General features: G+C 38.3%; 2 pseudogenes; one reads left to right on the forward strand and one right to left on the reverse strand.

The window, feature by feature from the left end:
• The first annotated feature begins 176 nt into the window (after window positions 1-176).
• On the forward strand, window positions 177-1,838 carry LOC131998637 (importin subunit alpha-1-like; annotated as a pseudogene).
• Window positions 1,839-11,409: 9,571 nt separating this feature from the next.
• On the reverse strand, window positions 11,410-12,343 carry LOC131999315 (olfactory receptor 4K13-like; annotated as a pseudogene).
• Window positions 12,344-13,202: the final 859 nt, after the last annotated feature.

The raw sequence follows: 13,202 nt of genomic DNA on the forward strand, positions 1-13,202 counted from the left end.
AAAAAAAAAAAAAAAAAAAAAAAGAATGCAATAAAAACTTGAACTTGGGCACACCGTCTTTGGGGTGATTCGTGGTTGACGTTTTGAGGGCAGCTGACCTGCTGCCTGCGCGTCCTGGATCACCTCCCGTGGAAGCCTGAGCCCACCGTGTAGCTTTCTCCCTTTGTCTCATAACCATGTCCACCAAAGAGAATGCTAATTCACCAGCTGCCCGCCTTAACAGACTCAAGAACAAGGGGAAAGACAGTACAGAAATGAGGCGGCGTCGAATAGAAGTTAATGTGGAGCTGAGGAAAGCGAAGAAGGATGACCAGATGCTGAAAAGGAGAAACGTAAGCTCGTTTCCCCATGATGCTACCTCTCCACTGCAGGAAAACCGCAACAACCAGGGCACTGTAAATTGGTCAGTTGATGACATTGTCAAGGGCATAAATAGCAACAATTTGGAAAGCCAGCTCCAGGCTACTCAAGCGGCTAGGAAACTGCTTTCTCGGGAAAAGCAGCCCCCCATAGACAACATAATCCGGGCTGGTTTGATTCCAAAATTTGTGTCCTTCTTGGGCAGAACTGACTGTAGTCCTATTCAATTTGAATCCACTTGGGCTCTCACCAACATTGCTTCCGGGACCTCAGAACAGACCAAGGCTGTGGTCGATGGAGGCGCGATCCCAGCGTTCATTTCCCTGTTGGCATCTTCCCACGCCCACATCAGCGAACAGGCTGTGTGGGCTCTAGGAAACATTGCAGGGGACGGTTCCGTTTTTCGAGACTTCGTTATCAAGTAAGGTGCGGTTGATCTTCTTCTGGCTCTCCTCGCGGTTCCTGATATGTCATCGTTAGCATGTGGCTACTTACATAACCTTACTTGGACACTTTCAAACCTTTGTTGCAACAAGAACCCTGCACCCCCGCTAGATGCCGTCGAGCAGATTCTTCCTACCTTAGTTCGTCTCCTGCATCACTATGATCCAGAGATCTTGGCAGATACCTGCTGGGCCATCTCCTACCTGACGGATGGTCCAAACGAACGGATTAAAATGGTCGTGAAAACAGGAGTTGTGCCCCAGCTTGTGAAGCTTCTAGGAGCTACTGAATTGCCCATTGTGACTCCTGCGCTAAGAGCCATAGGAAATATTGTCACTGGGACAGATGAACAGACTCAGGTTGTAATAGACGCAGGAGCGCTTGCTATCTTTCCCAGCCTGCTAATGAACCCCAAAACTAATATTCAGAAGGAAGCCACGTGGACAATGTCAAACATCACAACTGGCCGCCAGGACCAGATACAGCAAGTTGTGAATCACGGATTAGTCCCGTTCCTCGTTGGTGTTCTCTCTAAGGCAGACTTTAAGACACAAAAGGAAGTTGTCTGGGCTGTGACCAACTATACAAGTGGTGGGACAGTTGAACAGATTGTATACCTTGTCCATTGTGGCATAATAGAACCATTGATGAACCTCTTAACTGCGAAGGATACCAAAATTATTCCGGTCATTTTCGGATGCCATTTCCAACATCTTTCAGGCTGCTGAGAAACTAGGTGAAACCGAGAAACTTAGTATAATGATTGAAGAATGTGGAGGTTTGGACAAAATCGAGGCTCTACAAAACCATGAAAATGAGTCTGTGTACAAAGCTTCATTAAACTTGATTGAGAAGTATTCCTCTGTAGAGGAAGAGGAAGATCAGAATGTTGTGCCAGAAACTACCTCTGAAGGCTATACATTTCAGGTTCAGGATGGGACTGCTGGGACCTTTAACTTTTAGCTTGTACAGCCGACGCAGAAAGTTGTTTGTGGTGTGCTTTGTTTGGTAGAAGTTTGTCTTACTGTTTCTCTACTAAGGACTCTTTTTAATGTGTTTTGTTATTGTAGCACTTTTTACAACAAAACTCTACTTGACCAGTTCCAAACTGTAAAAACTATATGAAGCTCCTCTTGCCAGTGGGTTTCCTATTTCTATGTGGACTCTCCTCTCTTGCAGTGTCCTGTAAATAAAGATTAAATTCCACCCTTTTCTTTAAAAAAAAACTTGAACTAGGAATGACAGTGGCACATAGCAGGGTCAACGGGTAAATAATCCAGAGGACTCAGGTTTAAGCAAAAACATCACTGAGGACATATAACACCTCAAAACTATTTTTTTACTACTTTGTATGAAATTTAACATTAACTATCGAGTATATTAGTGTTAGATTGGTGGGGAATTGAGAGGGTTAAAATTCTTATACAGAGGAACTTTTGTTGTGTGACTGATAACACATCACTCAATAATAGAGAACACATCAATTAATTAAATAATAGTATTTAATTAATTTCTCTCATTAAAACCATAGGGTTCCAATACTTCTTTTATGGATTTGCATTCATTTGTCACATAGTGAGAACATTTATTTTATTTATTCATTTATTCAACATTTAATTCCTACTATGTGAAAAACTTTTCTAGGCATTATGATTGAGTGGTGTTTTAGTTTTGGATGATTTCAAACAGTTTCAAGACAGGTTATTTTTGCTCTATCATATTGCATACCTGTGCCAAGTTTCCCTGAAAGTTCATATTCAAGAGAGTAAAGCAAAAATTTTTACTAATTAAAATGAACCTCAAAACCCAAGGGAAAATGGCAAGTGGTCTGCCTTAATGATCTCTGTGATCTTTGAAAATTGCTTAACCTCTCTGTGTCTCATCTTCATTGTGCCAGATGCTTAGTCTAGGCTTTGGGGACACAGGCAAGGTCCCCACCCTGACCATGATCACTGAGGTAGCTGCTTGAGGGGACTTTCTGTCAGAGTTGAGAGCACAGAGGGGCTGAAAGGATGGCCCTGGGAGACAGAGCTCTTAGAGAAGGAAATAGCTCACTGCAGCTGCTGGGGTGCATGGCCAGAGAGGCATTCTCCCCCAAATTAGTGGAGACAGGTAACAGTCTAGCCTGTTAGTCTAGTGGAGACAGGTAACTACTAGCCTAGTCTTCCCCTCTGTTTTGGGCCTCTTCCACTTGCAACCACTGGCCTCTCCCCTCTAGGCATAGCCAGAAGCCTTTCCAGGAAGGGCTGCTCCAGAAGGCTATCCCCTCAAGATCCCCAAAGAGACAATTTACACTCTCTGCAGGGGCTGGCCAGTGACTGAAATGGCACTAGTACCTGAGTGGGATCTGTGAGGCAGGAAATAATGGAGGTGTGTTGAACCTCAGAGACAGGTCCGTCCACAGTGGCCACACTTTGCACCATTGGCCCTCACAGGGACAGGTGCCACTTTCTAAGCAGCCATGTGTGGGAGAGACAAATGGATTGGCATTTGTGTATGTATGTATTTAATTTCACTTAATAATGCCAAATTCCTCTGCAACCTGGTTTACTCTCTCACTAATACTGCACAAGGAGCCCTATATATTGCCACGTTCTTCTCACCAATTTGCATCATCCAAAATTCTAATTTTCTATTAATTTCATGGTATAAATGTGTTGTACATTTAATTTTTTCTCATAGGAGAAGTTAGTTTTGTGTTTGTATTAGTTTTCTAGGACTACCATAATAAATTACCACAGGCATTATGGTTTAAAATGACAAATTTATTCTTTCACTTTTCTGTAGGCAGAAGTGTAAAATCAACACTAATGCAATATGATCTCATCAAGATCCTTACCCTAATTACATCTGTCAATACCCTATTTCCAAGGTCACATTCTTAATTTCCAGGTAGACATGAGTTTGAGGGGACACTATTCTATATACACAAAGTGAGGCCAGACACTTGGTTCCTGGACTACTGAGAAATCATAGCAGAGTTATCATTTTACTAATTGCATTGTTAACTTTATCCACATTGTTTTTTTCCTTAATTATGGTTATGCACCTCTTAATCTCATGCATGATTAACCATTAACTTTGTCTTTTTTATCTCTCTTCTCTACTTACTCACTGATTATAGAAACATAATGAGGACTAGTCAGTAACATTTGTCTTGACATATCTGATCATACCAGATCTCGAATAGTGCCTCATTGTTCAGAAGAATGCTTACCTCCATATTGCTTCAAGCACACTCTCTTCACCACCTGATCATCCCTTACAAGTTTTCAAGAAACCCATTACCCTCCTTTCATGTATATAAGCTGTCTCTAGGCTCAGCTGGGCATGTTGGATTTGGAAATCCCCTCCCTTCTCAATGGACTGCCCTTCTGATAATAAAGCTGTCTTTCCTTCAAAATTGGGATCGCAGACATTGGCTGACTGCGTCTTAGGTGCATGCAAGTTTGAGTTCCTGAACAAATTTGGTGAGCCAGCCAGGAGGTTTGTGCCTGAGGGAGGCAAGTCTTGGCCACAAGGGTGACTTCATGGGAATTTTCCACAGGATCTTGAATCACCACTGCATCCAAGAGAATTCCCTTGGCTGCCCTCCAGACCGGCACTGGCCTCTTCTCAAGGCCAAGTTTTAAGTGAAGGAATGACACCTTCCATGAGCTCTGGGAGAACTTCTGTTGTTGAAGGGTGAGTTTTAGAGCACGCAATCAGCAAGTGTATTTCCTCTCTTAGGAATCTTTCCTAAGAAGACCTTTAAAGAAGGGCCCTCACACATTACAAGATTAAACAGTCATAAAACCATCCTGAGTTTCTTTTTTTGATGGATGATTTGCTTAGGTTTTTCTCCTATGGCACTCATATTGCTTGTCTGTCTGTCTTACCTACATTATGGGAAACATTAATTCAATCTAGAATGTAGCACTTTGGGTTGCATTATGCAAATATGGCCTTGTTTTAGTTATACTTCTATGAACAAAAAGAAAAGAATGATATTTTTTAGTTTGGCCACAATAAAACTGGAACAGTTTTTTGCAAAGTAGCAATACTTCCCCAGAAACAATTCAAAGTCCTCAACCTCTCTGAGACAACTTATAAAAATCATTCTCCATGCCTAAGACTGAAAAAAGAAAAGGGAAGAGAAAAGAGGCCTTTTAAAAGCATAAACAGCTAGAAAAACACCCTTCTCAAAATCTAGCCCGAAGGGCACATGGGTAGCTCAGTCAGTTAAGCATCTGATCCTTGTATCAGGTCAGGTCTTGATTTCTGGGATGTGATTTCAATCTCTGCATTGGGGTCCATGCCCAGTGTGGAACCTACTTTAAAAAAAAAACCTAGCTCACAATTTCCATAAGGTTATTGGTAAAGGAAAAATATAAGCCTTTACTGTACAGTCTTTGGTTTGTGTCTGGTAATATGGCATTATCGACCTCTGGTGGTATTACTAATGTTAATGATAAAAGAACCCTATTTAGTTCAAGACACGCACTTACAAGAATGGGGCATCCTACCACGCAAAGATAGAAACTAATTCAAATGCTTCTCTGGTTCATATAATCTGGAATAATCTCTGTTAAATTAAAGCTTGAGTATGTTGGTTTAATGAAAATGGACATGTCTTTTGGAGTTATAGCTTTTATGAGTCTTGTTTGAAACATTACTCTTTCTCTACTGTTTGCTCTTCCAGATTTAAGACAACTCTCTCCTAAGAGATCTATGACTTACAGAGATTTGATAAAATATGCCTTTGTGAACAAATTCACTTTTTCTCCCTACCTGAACCCTCCAGAAATCAGAAACTCAAGAGTCAGTATTCCTTCTTTTCTGACAATTATAGTTATTTCCATAAGTTCAAGAACATCTATTCTCCTTGTAACAAAACATCATTGGAAACATTGGTTATTTTATGAAGGCTTTGACTAGAATGCCATATTTGGGAGGGGGCATGCATAAACTCACATATGACCAGACAGCTTTAATGAACTAAAGTTGACTTTATAGTGCCAGTGAGCCCATTAGAAATGTAAGCCCGGTGTCTTGCTTATGGAGTTCTCAGGAGCCTTACTGGGAGAGTAGAGAATGTTTCATGCTGGTAAGTGCAGGAACCTCGGGATATCTGGGGGACTTTGAGAAGAGAGGAAATAATCCAAAGCTACAGGTACTGCAGACAAATCAAATGGCAAGTATTTGACTGGGCTTTGGGTCTCAAAAGACTATTAAAATTTCAATCTGATATTCCTCATGAATAGATCTAGCAAAGCAGGTTTAAAAGAACCTGTGTGACTGATCACGATTCTTGTTGGGCTTATGTAGGTAGTTAAGCCAAGTTTGTTAAAACTGGATTTATTTTGCAAACATACTAGTCTCAATCTGGCTACCTTCAATAAAAATAAAGGTAAATTTAGATAGATAAAATTATATTTCAATAGCACACATTTCTGAATGTTAAATTCTAATTCTGATTGTCTTCACATGTTTGTTCCTACCTAAACAACTGACTAGGTCATATTCTCCTGGTTTGTTTGAGTATCTGTCTATGACTCTCCCAACAAAGGTTTCCCATTTTTTCCCCATTCTTTTAACTTGAATAAACCTGGGATTCATCTACTAGCTCCAAACAATCCTGCCAGGCCAGAGACATCAGAGCAACCAGACAAGGGGCCAACCTGTGACCCCAATCATGATATAAATGCAGAAGGAATAATAAATAAATAAATAAATAAATAAATAAATAAATAAATGAATGCAGAAGGACTTCCCAGACTCCAAAAGTATCGAGAATCTATCCTGGTAGGAATAAAAACAGGAGTTTTAAAGATTCAACAAGTTAATCAGATGCCTCAAGAAGACCCCTCATCTTTTCTTGAACAACTCTATCAGGCACACCATCAATATGCTCACATTGATCCTGACACACCTGAAAACTTAAAAGTGATAAATATGACTTGTATTAGCAAAGTGTTCCAGATATTCAATGGGAATTACATAAAATAGAGATAGCTTTAGTGATGGCTACTTGGGCATTGGTAGGGAATGGTTTTAAGGTTTCTAATAAATGGGACGAAGTCCAGAAAACAGAGAAAAAACAAAGAAATAAAAATAAGACAGCATACTACTCTGCTGGCTTCTGTGACCTCAGGAAATCTCCCCGAGAAACAGTAATATTTAAAAGCAAGGTCCAAGCCCTGTGCCTAGATATTCCAGAATATTGTTGAGGGCAGTTTTCCCACTTCCACTCTCCAGCCTATTGCTCTTCACCCCTTATTAGCAGGAGGTAGCTAGAACAGTCATTATTTCTATTTCCCATGATTGAGGAATTATAAAATAAGAATGGGGATTTGAGGCAGGTACCAGGTTCCCGGACCTGTTTTGAAAGCATAAGCAGAACTATAGTTGTATTAGTTGTATTATTAACTTGGCTCCATTTTCTGTTTTGTTCCCTACTTATTGTGGTTTATGCACCTCTTAACATCATGCACAATCAGTCATCAAGCTTTTCCATTTTTACTGTTACTCTCTGTTTACCCACTAATTGTAGAAACCCGTGGAGGGCTGGACACTATTATTTATTTTGACATATCTGATCATACCAGATTCTAATATTGCCACATTGTCCAGAAGAATGCTTACCTCCAGACTGTTTCAAGGACACCACACCAAGTTTTCAACAAACATTACCTTCCTCTCATATACATAAGCTATGCCTAGGACCAACAGAGGAAGGCAGCTTTGAGAATGATTCCCTGCCTTCTTCTTGGGCTAACGTCTCATGATAAAGCTTTCTGTGCTTCAAAACCAGTGTCTCAGAAATTGGCTTACAGTACATTGGGAGCAAGGTCAAGTATAAGTTTGGTAAAGACTATACCTCTATTTAGACTTTCTACAGAGAGAAATATAAACCAGTTACTATTTTGTATTTACCTTTTTTTTCAATCAACACTATTTGTAAATTTCATCCTCTTTATTATATATAGTCATTTTTAAAACCCAAATTCCTTTGAGTGACTCTTAGAGTTGAAAGTTTCTATATCACTTTTCTTTGACTCAAGTATATGAGAGCAATAAATTAGCCTTTGCATTATTTGTCTGTGGAGTCAGTTTTCCAGCCCTCAGTTATATTTTAACAAATTTCTGGATTTGGAGAAGAGGTAATTACAAATGGGTTTCCAGAATTTGGTTAATACTGTTAGAGGTAGAACAGAATTATAAAGACATGCATGGCTTCTAAAAACAGACTAGTTGGAATCTGTTCCTTTCCCTTCTAGCTGTGGAACGTTAAGCAAGCTATCAAAGCCTTCTGCTTCCATTCCCTCATACAGAGAATGGGGATGGAAGTAGCACCTCACTTTTAAGACTGAGAAACTCAAAGACTTCCCTAGACAGCCTAATTATTAACTTAATTAATTTCCCCAATACTATCTTTTAGATACAGATGGAAGAATGGCTTTTGGCCACTCTCTTTAGTAGCCTCAAACAAGTCCTACTTTCCTATCTGACCAATTATGATCAAAGTAAAATCATTTGGCAGCATATTCTAAGCAAGAGCTTCAGTCTTCCAAACTGAAATGATGAGAAGATATATTTTTAGTTCCTCTTGATATTTGGAGGGATCATCCATTATTTTAGGGCAGTTAAAGACTTAGTTTTGTAAATTTATGGCAGGCAATAGATTTAAAAATCATGAACAATGATTTTTAACATACAGACAGTTTATAGTTACTGGTCTGCTTTGCCTTTTTCAGAACACTTTAACTCCTAATGGTGACTTAATGAGTTGTGACGTCCACTGGAATTCTGGACTTAGCTGATGGGTATTAGCAGATGGGAAGCCCTTAAAATAACACTAAAATGTGTCCATGAAAATGGCTATTTTTGGTAATGGTGAGATGGTAATCAGCTCCACTGCCTCTTTGGAAGGTATAGGCTGCATACTGATTTCCTATTGGGGGACTGCAAAGACTCCAGACCATTCTTTTTTTTTTTTTTTAAACAAATGGAGATTTTTATCAGTATAAATTTTTGTCAGCATAAATTCTGTCATTTGAAAATAACAAAGAAGCTTCAAAACATGTGACCTTTTATTTTCCCTTTTTAAAAAAATTTCATTTTTATAAAAATATAATGTATTATTTGTTTCAGGGGTACGAGTCTGTGAATCATCAGGCTTACACATTTCACAGCACTCACCATAGCACATACCCTTCCCAATGTCCATAACCCCACCACCCTATCCCGTGCCCCTCTAGCAACCCTCAGTTTGTTTTGTGAGATTAAGAGTCTCCTATGGTTTGTCTTCCTCCTGATCCCATCTTGTTTTATTTTTTCCTTCCCTACCCCCCACAACCCCCACCTTGCCTCTCAAATTCCTCATTCTTACAAATCCTCCTTCCTATTCTTGGTTTTTGCTAAAGCTAGAAAGCGAAACATAGGAGATTACGGCCACTAGGTGGCAGGCAAGCTTCTTGTAAACTTTTCCAGTTTTTACTTAGTTTTAACACCAAAATTTAGATTCTTTTTCTTAGATTTCTTCTACAGCTAAAAAAGATTTACTTCTACTCTTTGGAAATGTTCAATATAGCTCCAATGAAGTCAACAAAATTTTCCATGTCAAATAAACCAAGTGTGATTGGTAGTTATTATCCCAAATATGTGTCATTTTTATAAAAATGTATAAAAATATTCATTATATTGTGTAAGCATATTAAAGGCCATAATTTTTCTTACTGGAAAACAGATGTGTCATCAATTTTATGAGATATACCTATTTTGTTCTTTGGCAACCAGGAAAAAATTCAGAGACAGTATTAAGTCCTAGACATGTGATAAGCTAAAATATGAAGTAAATGTTGAAAAATTATAGGAGAACATAAGATTATCATAGTTGAAACTTATATGCTAAGCCCAAGAAAATCAGCGAAAAATTTCAATGACTTAGTGTTCAGGTCAGTGGCTAATTTCAAAGAAATATACATATAACTCTACTTTTCCTTTATCCCAGAAATAGCAAAAAACAATCAAACAAACAAAAACCCAAATAAAACAAAACCCCACACAACTAAAAAAGTGAGCTAAAAAACGTAAAAAAAAATTGTAAGTTTAAGGTAGTTTCTGTATATAATGAAGGAAGTTATAAAATGTTACTGGGTGTCGGAGGCAGGCTGAACTGGGGCTTCTTGTCATCCTTGCGGGTCGAGGGCGATACTGGGGGACATGGTTCAGAATATAAATCATGTTCTAGGAATAAAAAGACCAATACTGTTATTTCTCCATAAATCAATATATAAGATTAATGAAATTATAATTACTTAGTATTCATATCATTTGATAAAATCATTCCAGCTAATATCAATGAATAACTGAACTGGTTTCAAGATAATCTGAGGAAGAATAGCAATAAGGGCACTTATATAATAGATACTAAAATGTAAAATAGATTTTTAATAATGAAAACAACTTGCTATTGAATGAATCCCAAAGGCATCATGCTGACTGAAAAAAAACATGCTCAAAAGGCTACTCACTATATGATTCAACTTATTAAAAGGCAAACCAGGGACCAAAAAAAAAAAAAAAAACCCAAACCAGATCCCTTTTATCAGAGCTGGAACACGAGACAGAAGAATGGACCACAAAGGGGCAGAGGGAAATTTGAGGGTTGATGAAATTCTCCTATATTTTCATTGTTATGGTTACATGACTATGCATTTGTCAAGATTCACAGCATTGTACACTAAAGAGAATGATTGTTTTTTCTATTTGTAAACTGTATTTTAAAAGATGAAAAAGAAAGTTTGAATCTGGTACTAAGAATTGAAGATAGACTTTTCAGGAGTACCAGTCACCCCTTCTTCCCTATAGACTCTGAGTCAATATATCAGTGAACTCAAAAAAAGGCAGAGACAAATATTGGTGTTATTACTGATAAAGTTGTACTGGACTTGCAACCACGTAATATAGTACTGTCCATGACACAACATGATTGCAAATTTAGTGCACTCTCCCCATCAATGGGCTGTAAACTTCCTGAAATCAGGGATGTATCTTCTGGCTCACTGTAGGCTCACAAAATATGTGAAGCATGGATGGAGGCACTGTATCTGGGGCAACTAAGTGACTAAAATGAATACACATTAACTAGGGATTACCTACTAAATGTACTCTTTTAGCACCAGTTAATCAGACACTCAGCTAAACGGCCTATGTGAGAAGTCATCTGTGTACATTTTCTACTGATAGATTCCCAATAACACCTACAATTAAAATAGCAGCAGTAATAACTACAAGCATAATAGAAAAGTAATAAAATTGTAAAAATTAAAAACATTCCAAAATAATAAAAGAAACATATAAAGAAATTTTGTAGATAATTAAGTCGATAAAGAGAATTTATTCATTTTTTTGAAATTTGCATGATAAGAAGCAGTGAAGAGAGGATTTAAATGCATGTCTTCCAGACTCTACATGTCATGTGTTTAATCACTGAAAGTGACAAAAAAAGGGGTTTGCTCTTTAACAGTTTCACCTACTGGTTCCTTTTATAGAACATGAAATAGCTTCAAAGTTCATTCCTTAAAATGTCCACACAAGAAATTATTTCTTCAGATGCATCATTTACAAAGTGTGTTTCGCATTTATATGTCGAGTCCTTATCTTCTTTATGGCTGCTTTTACTTATTGATTCCTTAATGTATAAATAATAGGATTTAAGAGAGATGTGAAAATTGTATAAAACACAGAGAGAATTTTATCGACAGAGTATCTGCTGAAGGGCCATACATAGATAAAGACACATGGGGCAAAGAAGAGAGTCACAACCGTGATGTGTGCTGACAGAGTGGAGAAGGCATTGGCCAAACTACCTGCAGCACGGTGCCTGAGTATATGATGATCCCATAGGAGACAAGCAAGAGGAGGAAGCAAACCAGGGACAGGAGGCCACTATCAGCAACAACCAGCAGTTGTAGCAGGTAGGTGTCTTTGCAGGCAAGTTTGATCACAAGGGGAAGGTCACAGAAAAAGCTGTCCACCACATTGGGACCACAGAAGGGCAAATTTAGCATGAAAGCCATCTGACTAGATGAATGCACAAATCCAACTGTATAGGAGGATAACAGTAGCCAAACAAGCACTCATGGGCTCATGGTGGTCAGGTAATTGAGGGGTTTGCATAAGGCAACATACCTGTCTATGGCCATGGCTACAAGCAACATCATATCACTCCCCCCTAAGAGGTGCATGAAGAACATCTGAGAGTAACATCCCCACCAAGAGATGGTCTTCTGTTTTTGGAGGAAATCCACAATCATTTTAGGGGTAGCAAAAGAAGCTAGGATCATATCAATACAAGAGAGACTGATAAGCAGAAAATACATTGGTGTGTGAAGGCATGAATCTAAGATCACAGTGACCGAGATGAGGGGCTTCCTAACACAATCCATGCATAGACCACGGAGAATCCTAGGAAGAATAGAATCTGAAGATTCTGAGATTTAGAAAGTCCCAACAAAATGAACTCGGACACCAACGAATGGTTTTCCCTTTCCATGTTGTCAACTTTATCCCATCATAATCAAAGTGAGTGAGAATTGTGAGCAGAAAAGTTGTGGTTACAGAAAGTATGGTTCATGTTGGTATCTAATTTTGACACTTAAACTGTGTACCTGAACTTAAAGCACCTCCCACTTTTGAGAGTCAGTGATTCAGAAATGGCCCAGAGAAGTGTACCCAAAAAGCAAGGAGAATTCATAATATATATTTCTGAAAGACAAAAATAAAAACAGCACATGAAATTATCATTGTATTGTGGACTTGTAATCTGAAGACCTCAATACAACACCTAGCTGAGCTACTCATTGGGGGCAACATAGGACAAGTATCTCCTTTCCAGGGTTAAGTTTCCTCCTCAGTAACATGAAATAAAAACAATCAGATTACATGATATTGAATGCCTCTTAATTGTATGAAGAGGTATATAAATATGATTATGATGGTGGTAGGTTCTACATTCATAGAAAAATACTGAGTTTCTTATCCTGGAAATGACAAATGTAGAAAACACAGCGTGGATTTTAAAGATCCATATTTTGAAAGAGATTCTGGTAAAGAACTATTAATTAAACCTTGAATTATGTCTTATTTGTAAGTTTTTGGCTCCTGAGAAATGTATTGCTTCTTTCCTGCTCCATTCTTGCATGAATCTGTCAGAGCTCATGCTAGTATCAGTAATGGTCATGGCACACTTTGTAAGGGTGAGAACCATGTAATTATATACATGCCATACATTATTATATATGTTAACCATGTATAAATTATTCACTCAACATTTAACACCATTCACATCAATTGTCTCTTCTAGGATTTTAAGTAAGAAATACCATGAATGTAGAAAGTTCCCAGCCAAATGG

This window comes from Mustela nigripes, chromosome 13, assembly GCF_022355385.1.
Source record: "Mustela nigripes isolate SB6536 chromosome 13, MUSNIG.SB6536, whole genome shotgun sequence".
NCBI classification, from domain to species: Eukaryota; Metazoa; Chordata; class Mammalia; order Carnivora; family Mustelidae; genus Mustela; species Mustela nigripes.